An 8,845-nucleotide genomic window follows, 5' to 3' on the forward strand; every position below is an offset into this window, starting at 1 on the left:
CTCTCTCTCTGTGTGTGTGTGTGTGTGTGTGTGCAAGGATTTCATCAGTGAAAATGAAACTATGTGAATATCAAGAAGAACATCACAACCTGAGGGAAGTAGTGTGTAATAGTATTGATATTTATAGATTTCATTTTAATTTCTTGCGGAAAATAGATGGCTACAAAAAAATTGTCTTTTAGCAAGAATGAGCACGTGGTGCTCTTAAGCAAGGGCAAGGAAGTTGGGAAAGGAATTATGATACAGTCTCTACCCCACGAAAAGCTACATGGAAGAGAGTTGCCTAGAGGCACGTTGGGAGTAGCCATCCAATTGGCATCAGCTCCCGGTCTCATGTTGCCAGATGTTCCACCCATTGACGATGATGGGTGCACCTTAGGTGCAGCAGTGGGTACAGTTGTGGCATGGCCGATAAGAGAATTGGTAATGAGACCTCTTAATTTTATTCAGTCTTACATGCTCTCTTTTGCAAGCAACATCGAACATTTTGTGTCCAGGCAAAAGGAGAACGAACTGTATCCTCTGGAGGCAAAGGTTCAATACCTGTCGCTCCAAGAGCCACTAGCATAGCATTGGGTGCTATGCCCAAACCAAGCGTTTCAAAGCCTCCTCCAAAGACTCTTGCTGCAGAGGTAAGCCACGGGAGTTTATTACACTATTTACTCATGAAATTAATCGTTGTTTGCCAGTAACCTAGGCTAATAATTATTTGCCTATGGCCAAGTAGTCGACGGGTGTCAAGAAAAGAAGTGCAGATCAAGCAAGTGAAGTCGTTGAAAGCAAGCGGGTCACACGAGCACAGAAAGAAGAGGACCCTAGCTGGGAGCCCCCAAAGAAAAAGGGTAGAATTCCTTTGAAAAGGAAGGTTCTAGCACAAAGAAAGAAGTCACCATAGCGAAAGTAGTGCATAAGCCAGTGAAAGCCAATGCAGAGGGCACTACACAATCCGAGGTACCAGCACCATCAAAGGACCACGTCCCTATTGTGAACTATTCAAGTGAAGAAGATGACGAAAGAGAGGATGCGGGGGATGAAGATCGCGGTCTTTTTACTATTATAGAGAAATCCACGCTAAAATGGGATTTGCTCGATGACACTTTGCACGGCCTTCAGGTTGGTAATTTCTAAAATGGTATGCTCATCTAACATTCCTGACACAAACTACAAGATTGAAAGCTATTCAAGTACGGTTATACAGGATACTCGCAAGGTACCACTGCCACCAGTGCCATTGTGCCGCTTATTACCACATCCAGCGGTACGGCCAGTGCAAGATCGTGTGCACAATCTAGCGTTGGAGTTCTCTAGAAATGGATATGTTCCACATCGTGCCAGGTTCATGCTTTCAATAAGGACTCCATAACTAGATGCAGTAGAATATAGTCATTGTATTCGAAAAACCTGGGATCCAATCTGGATGCAACTTAATGAGGATTTTGAGAAACAATTGCATAAATCCGGGTGGGGGGACATGAAAGGAAAAATGTTGTACACATGGGATGGGAATCACCGTCTTCGGGCATAGAATGCACAAATTGATACAGGTAGATTACTTTATACACTTTTTGTTTCTGACTCAATATCAAGATGAGATCAATTTTGTGAAACTATGCAATATAATTTTGCTCTGCAGTTCACAAAGAGGAGCCTAAGTATTATTGCTGTGTGGAAGCTTGCATGGTTAAGGTCACTAAAGAGAACGAGGGAGAAGTTCTCACTGTGGTGGCATGCTTAAATCGGTAAGCTTAGCTATAACATAATTAACGCATCCTAGTTGAATCGATAAGCTTAGCCATAGCATGAGTATTGCTTCCTAGTCAATTCGATAAGCTTAGCTATAGCATGATTATCACTTCCTAGTCTTTTAATGGTGTAAGTTTTGTTGCCACAGCATTAATGACAAAGGCTACGTAAAAACTTCCTTCATAGATATGCTATGTATGGTAAGAGCAATGGGCACAGCCAACATGGATACCTTGCTTAAGGGTTTGGAGGAAGATGTTCCAGGATGGTTGCAACGAGAATTAGATGCTGAAATGAATAAGCGTGGGGGATTGCGAAGACGCTGGTACAAGGTTCCTCTTATCGTGCTATCCCAACTTCTATATCTGGTAAGTTTCATTGTACTTTAGGTTATTCTCACCATGACGATGTAGTGGATCAGACAAAGAATGAACTAATGTCACAATTCATGCAAAGTATACAAAGGCTTTGCAATCTGTGAGTAATAAGCGAAATGAGCTCTCAACGGAGGAGTTCGCTACCCATTACCGTAACGCATTCTATAAGGCTGACAAGAAAGCCCGAAAAAATACGCAACGGGCATCCGCAATTGCAGATCCTAACTTAGGAGAAGAGTGGTGGAGGTAAGACTAATAGGGATTTCTTTCAAAGGGAGTTAAATTTACATTCACATGCTGCTTAAAATTTTTTAACATTTGTTTCTAGATTGCTTATGGACATAGACTGGAGTAGGAGACCAAAGTGGTTGACAGATGGTCGAATATACAGTCTTGCATGTGCCGATCTACCAGTCGATCATCGTAGCAATGTGCTAAGGGCCTTGGTTAGCGATGATCCAACCACATTATATCCAAGCCTAAAATCAGCGCTAAGTAAGGTCATTTTGCAATAAATGTTTCAAAAAAAAGAGAGTATAGTATTAAATAACGTAGTTGTGTAATAATGTAGACGACCACTCCGTATTTCGCACTTGGTTACGTCGAGAGACATGGTGGAATCGACTTGTGAACGAGGCTACAAGACAGTATGCTTTGCTAAACAAATCGTGCCGCCTCCCTGAAAACGACACCCTAGTGACAACTATAAGGGAGTGGCAATCGAGGTACAGTGGCACATTGTATGAAGTGGAGTGCGAGAGATTGAAAGATGGACTCAAAGCTCACAAGCAGAAACAGAAGGAGGGTACTAACATGGCCACCAAACGGGCATTTTACAGGTATGTAATCTTGTCCTAATTGATTCCTAAATCTTAAAAAATTAGAGTGGATGACAATAAGTATATTTTGGCAAACATATACCAGATGGGTGCGGAACATGGGTTGGACAGATAAAGTTCCAGTTACAAAAGAGTGGCTCAATGTGAAGCACACTACATGCATGTATACGGAAGAACAACGTGCAGCATTGTGGCCCAAAAAAGTTTATGTTGAGTGTCCTCTTTTCATTGACTTTGCGAAGGACACATTCCCCCCAAACGAGCGGGAGCAGTTCAAGGAGGAAGAGACCGACAGAGTTAAAAGACAACAAGAAGAGGTAAAAGCATACAAAACCATAGCTAAACTATTTTCAAGTCATGTGAGGATTTAACTACAACCCGTGAAATTAATTTTGCCAGGGTAAGAACCTACGTTCCCTAAAAGGAAAAGATGTCGTGACTGAGGAGACAGATAACGAAGAAGAGGAGGAGGAGGATCGTGAACCAAGGCGCATCAACGGTGAATGTCCTTCGGAGTTTGAGGATGATGAAGATGAAAGTGTTGTGCCGCCTTCTCCAACTGCTAAACCTACAAGAGCCCCACAATCTACCCGGGCAAGTTTTCACACACCCTTGTTGTTGCTTGAATGGAAAGGTTGAACTAATAGTACTCGTGTAATTTATATGCTCTCCACAGGGGAGCAGCGCGAAGAAGGATAAAGGTCAAGTAATGGACAGATACTCCAATGCCTCTAAACAAGTTTAGTACATCAAGTCCAAAAGCAGGTCAAGAGGGAGACACACAATCAATGGGAGAGAACCTATTAACACCGAGAAGCCTAGAGAACCAAGGCACATTAATCAAGTCACCTCATCTTCAAACCCATGTACCCATGGAATCTGTGGGTATACATGGGATCATTGAAGCTCCTAATAGTTCCACAACACATCCAAAATTTGAACCATCTAAATACTCATCAATACCTCCCCAACAACAACAAGAACCATTGCCATCAGAAGTCATTTCCTAGAGCCTGAACAAGCTCCACCAGAATCTCATACCACTTCAGAGCCTCATGTTCTTCCTTCGCATGACGAGGCACATGAGTAGGCACAACAACAGTGCAAAGAGATTGGAATTAATATAGGGACTGCTCATTTACACCGCCAGGCGACCACTGAAAGTGAAGGATTGCAGGATGCCATACGCTCTAAGGAAATGACAACAATTATCGGTCTACCTCGTAAGTATGGAATGATTGATCGTGGTATGTGTTGTGCAGTAAGCAATGCATTTATTGTAGTGGGTGGATGCAGATGATGCGAATGGCACAATAACCGAAGTTTCAACAAGATTGTCTACTGTAGCAGAGATTGGTCACCGTGGAGAGCCTGATCTTCTTGTTGGAGGTGAGCAAGTGTGTAGCAACAAAGAGAAGATATCTTTAAGTATTTAAAATACAGTCACTTACTTGTTTGTTATATCCAAATGTCATGGTGCAATGCAACACTCCACCTCACGATGAAGCGCAGAATTCAATGGCACATAGCTCTGGTATGCTAACAACCTGAGGTACTCCTGGTATTATTGTCTCACCTTACTAACTGGATATTCATTTCTTTAAAATCAGATTCTGCGGTTTTAGCTATTGATCCTATGGGAGCAGGTGACAAGACGGGCAAGGGAGATGGAGGTGCCCTACTCACAAAAATTGCTATAGTAGCTAGGCGAAGCTTTCGGGTGCAAGGCGGGACAACAAATGCAGGTTGTGATGCAATATTTTGTCATCTACCAACCAACACAAGCGTCGTCGGGATAACATTACCCAATATCCCCAAATGGAACCATTTTGAAATCAATCAAATCCAAAAGTTTTTTGGTATTGCCAGGGAGTATCTTGATGAGAAGGGAAATCTAGTGTTGATATGTCATCGAGAACATGCATGGGCATTATCAAGCATAGAAAATTGAAATGGGTACTATCTTGACCATACAACTCTTGTCCTGTGTGCTACTCCATTCAGCTTCCCTGGTGTTATGGTAGGTAAAACTACTTGCTTGCTTTGGAAAATTAGTGTGTGATAGAGTGTGTCCTCATTATGAGTCTTAAGTCCCACAGATGCGATGCTTGGAAATCGTTGTATTCCGCAAAATTGGTGCCTATAGATTGAATCGAAAGCTTGATTCGGACGTTATCTTTGATTACTACAACGCCAGTCATTGGCAACTCAAAACGGATGGCTGTCCTTGGCGAGGTATGCCGTGAGTTTTCAAAAAGTTCACCTCCATTGTGTTTGCTTATCTAAATTTCCAGACATACATTTAGAATGATGATATCTCTTCAGGGGGCATGGAGAGAAGTCCAACTTTACACGAGAATCTACTCTCTTTCTATATAGAGGAGGGTAATGTAGTATTACAAATGTATGCTGGTTGCGGTCTTCTGGCACGTCCGGGGCTGCGAATGGGTCGACATGTACTATTGTTAGATCGACAAGAGTCAATGGAAGAATTGCAACATGTATGTAATGGTAAGTGTCTTTCTTCCTCGAGTAGTGTGAAAGACTGAATTATGTATCCCTCCTAATATGATGCTAAGTAAGATCCATTTGGTAATTGATCGTCGTGAAGGCACAGGCACACTTCATTCTTGCCATGCAAAAAGGAAACTCATAGTGTTCGATGTTAACGGTGTCTTGTTGAAACGGTGGCGGTGGGAAAGTGCTCCTTCCCATGTTGCAAATATTCTAAATGTAGGGCAAATGGGTGTGTCACTGCGACTGGGGATATTGCTATTGCTGAGAGTGGTGTTTGAGCTATTCGATGTAGGGGTTTGGAGCTCCATGCAAGAGCAAAATCTGACCCCCATTATCGATTTAATTAAGAGTAAATACAAAGAGGCTGGGTACGGTGAGACATTTTTCAAGTTTTGTCTGCATCAAGGACACTGTGAAGAGAGGCACTGCGAAGGCAAGCATCCAAAATTCAATTTGGTGTTTGTGCAGAACTTTAGATCTAAATTGGTAGCCTCATACATCAGGACCCTCTGGACACCATTCTAGTAGATGACAATCCTGAGAAGGCAATTGAAAACCCACCACATACGCTTGTCACAGTAAGGAGTTACGATGGAGCGAGCAACGACAATGTGCTCCTCATGAATTTACTCCCATATCTAGAAGGTCTTCATGCATATCCTGGGTTAGCCACGGATTATATCAAGAACACGCCTTTCAAACAGGGTACACAATGTGTGTCATAGGATTCATTTAATAGGTGATTGGTTTCAAATACTGTCTTCTACGACTTCTTAGTAAACTTTTAGTATTAATGTAGTTTTTGCTAAGAGCATTGTCCCTAACCAAAATTTGATTGTAGTTTCTGCAGCGCATGGTGGGGAAGTTGAGCACACAACGGAGGCGACACATGGTCTTGGAGGAGACGCGGTCATGGCACATCCTAAAATGTGATGAGGGAACCAAGAACATTGTGTACACAACAATGTTTAGCTGCTATATTGTAACTAAACGTCATCAAATAAATAAAAATATTTGGGTCATTTTTTAGTCTCCTCTTTCTGTCTTTGTTTTAATCTATTTGGATTTAGATATGTACATGTGATGAGGGACCAAGATAATTGTGTACACAACAATGTTTAGCTATTAACGTCATCAAATAAATACAGTTATTTGGGTCATTTATTACTATCCACTCTCTACCTTTGTTTTAATCTATTTGGTTTTAGATATGTACATAAGAGAGAGAGAGAGAGAGAGAGAGAGAGAGAGAGAGAGAGAGAGAGAGAGAGAGAGAGAGAGAGAATGCAAATATTGTAGCCTAAATGATTTTAGCATGCTATAGCGTGAACATGCACTAGGTCAGAGTAATTGTTTTCTTTTTTGTTAAATTGGATAAAAAACCACATGGCAATGTGGGGGGAGGGGTAGGGATTGGTGGGGTAGAGGAGAATAGAGAGGGTAGTTGCAGATGGAGAGATGGAGAGAGAGAGAGAGGGGGGTGTAGGGGTTAGAAAAACATATTGCAATGTGGGGGACGGTATGCGGAATAGTGTGGAAAAAGAGAAGAGAGAAGGTCTGAGGAGGAGCAGAGAGAGAGAGAGAGAGAGAGAGAGAGAGAGAGAGAGAGAGAGAGAGAGAGAGAGAGTGCAAATATTGTAGCCTAAATGATTTTAGCATGCGATAGCGTGAACATGCACCAAGTCAGAGTAATTGTTTTCTTTTTGGTTCAATTAGATAAAAAACATATTGCAATGTGGGGGGCGGTATGCGGAATAGTGTGGAAAAGGAGAAGAGTGAAGGTCTGAGGAGGAGCAGAGAGAGAGAGAGAGAGAGAGAGAGAGAGAGAGAGAGAGAGAGAGAGAGAGAGAGAGAGAGAGAGCGAATATTGTAACCTAAATGATTTTAGCATGCGATAGCATGAACATGCACCCAAGTCAGAGTAATTGTTTTCTTTTTGGTTCAATTAGATAAAAAACCACATCGCAATGTGGGGGGAGGGGTAGGGATTGGTGGGGTAGAGGAGAAGAGAGAGAGAGAGAGAGAGAGAGAGAGAGAGAGAGAGAGAGAGAGAGAGAGAGAGAGAGAGAGAGAGAGAGAGAGAGAGAGAGAGAGAGAAAGAGGAAAGAGAGAGACATAGAGAGAGAGAGAGGAAAGAGGAAAGAGGAAAGAGGAGAGAGAGAGAGAGAGAGAGAGAGAGAGAGAGAGAGAGAGAGAGAGAGAGAGAGAGAGAGAGAGGAATGAGGTAGAAGAGAGGGATGAGTAAGGAGGAAGAGGATGGTGGCTAGAGGAGGAGATGGAGGAAGAAGGTGGTGGGGAGGGAGGATGTTGGAGGAGGAGGCTGAGGAGGAGAAGCAAGTGGAGGGTAGGAGGCACATGGGCGGCAAGAGGAGGAAGGAGAGCTAAGGAGGGCGGGAAAAAAAAAAAAAAAAGCTCGCTCAAAGACCTAACTCCTATCATGGATATTCCTACACAGCTGTGTATTTATGCTCTAGCTCGAGAAACCCCCTCACAAGCCATTGAGAAGGTTTTGGAAATTATTACCACCATTCCAAACAATTTCAATGAGAACACCCGAGAAACCAAGGAATGGTGGGTAAACCCTCCCTCCATCATGAGAAGATTTATGGAAATGCATGGTAAGAAGCTCCGGAATGACCCTCTCATTAGAAAGAGGAAGAAAAGCATGTTGCAAGGGGCCCCAATGTTTTCTTTTTCCCCACATCAAATCCCATGAGTAACCTCACACTAGATGAACTCAAAGATGATGAGCAAGAAGAAGTCAAGGAAGAATATTCTATTGCTCTTTTGGATAAGATCTCTAAGCCTATGGAGGCTTACCCTGACCCCTTTATCCCACATTGACGGTTAGAACCTATGCTACAGGACACCCATCAAAATTTGGGGCTTTGGGAACTATGCTTTGTTAGCCTCCATTTATGAGAAGTTTCTTCTCACCTTGATAAATGACAAGGATAAAGAAGTAGCAAAAATTGGTATGCAACACATTCTCTTGAAAAAAATTTCCAATGTTATCGAGCCCTATCTCATTCGGTGCCCATTTACCATGGCACATTTTGAGACACAGAGGTGTTCTACCAATGTGGGTTGTTGTTCTCGGAATCAAGGGTGTCATATCCCTCACTTGTAGAGTTACTAGCTACACTACAAAATTGTGGAATATTCATAGACCTTTTATTAAGCGTGGCTGTGAGTTTAATGGCAAGGGTGATCAGTGTGGTGATGTCAATGTACTCTGGTTCGATCATGCCTTATTGCTTACGGTTATTAAGGTCACCTCCTTTTTCCCAGCCGATTCTTTGAAGAAGAGCACTGTCAAGTTTTTGAAGTGGGTCTCAACCGAGGGTCAAGAGGGCACCAAAACACTTG

At 42.5% G+C, this 8,845-nt stretch overlaps 1 pseudogene; it reads left to right on the forward strand.

Annotated features, from left to right (window-relative positions):
* Positions 1–237: 237 nt before the first annotated feature.
* On the forward strand, positions 238–6,409 carry LOC147453443 (uncharacterized; annotated as a pseudogene).
* The last annotated feature ends 2,436 nt before the right edge of the window (positions 6,410–8,845 follow it).

The sequence above is a fragment of the Adiantum capillus-veneris genome, chromosome 7 (assembly GCF_014529385.1).
Source record: "Adiantum capillus-veneris isolate H3 chromosome 7, ASM1452938v2, whole genome shotgun sequence".
In the NCBI taxonomy this organism is placed as follows: Eukaryota; Viridiplantae; Streptophyta; class Polypodiopsida; order Polypodiales; family Pteridaceae; genus Adiantum; species Adiantum capillus-veneris.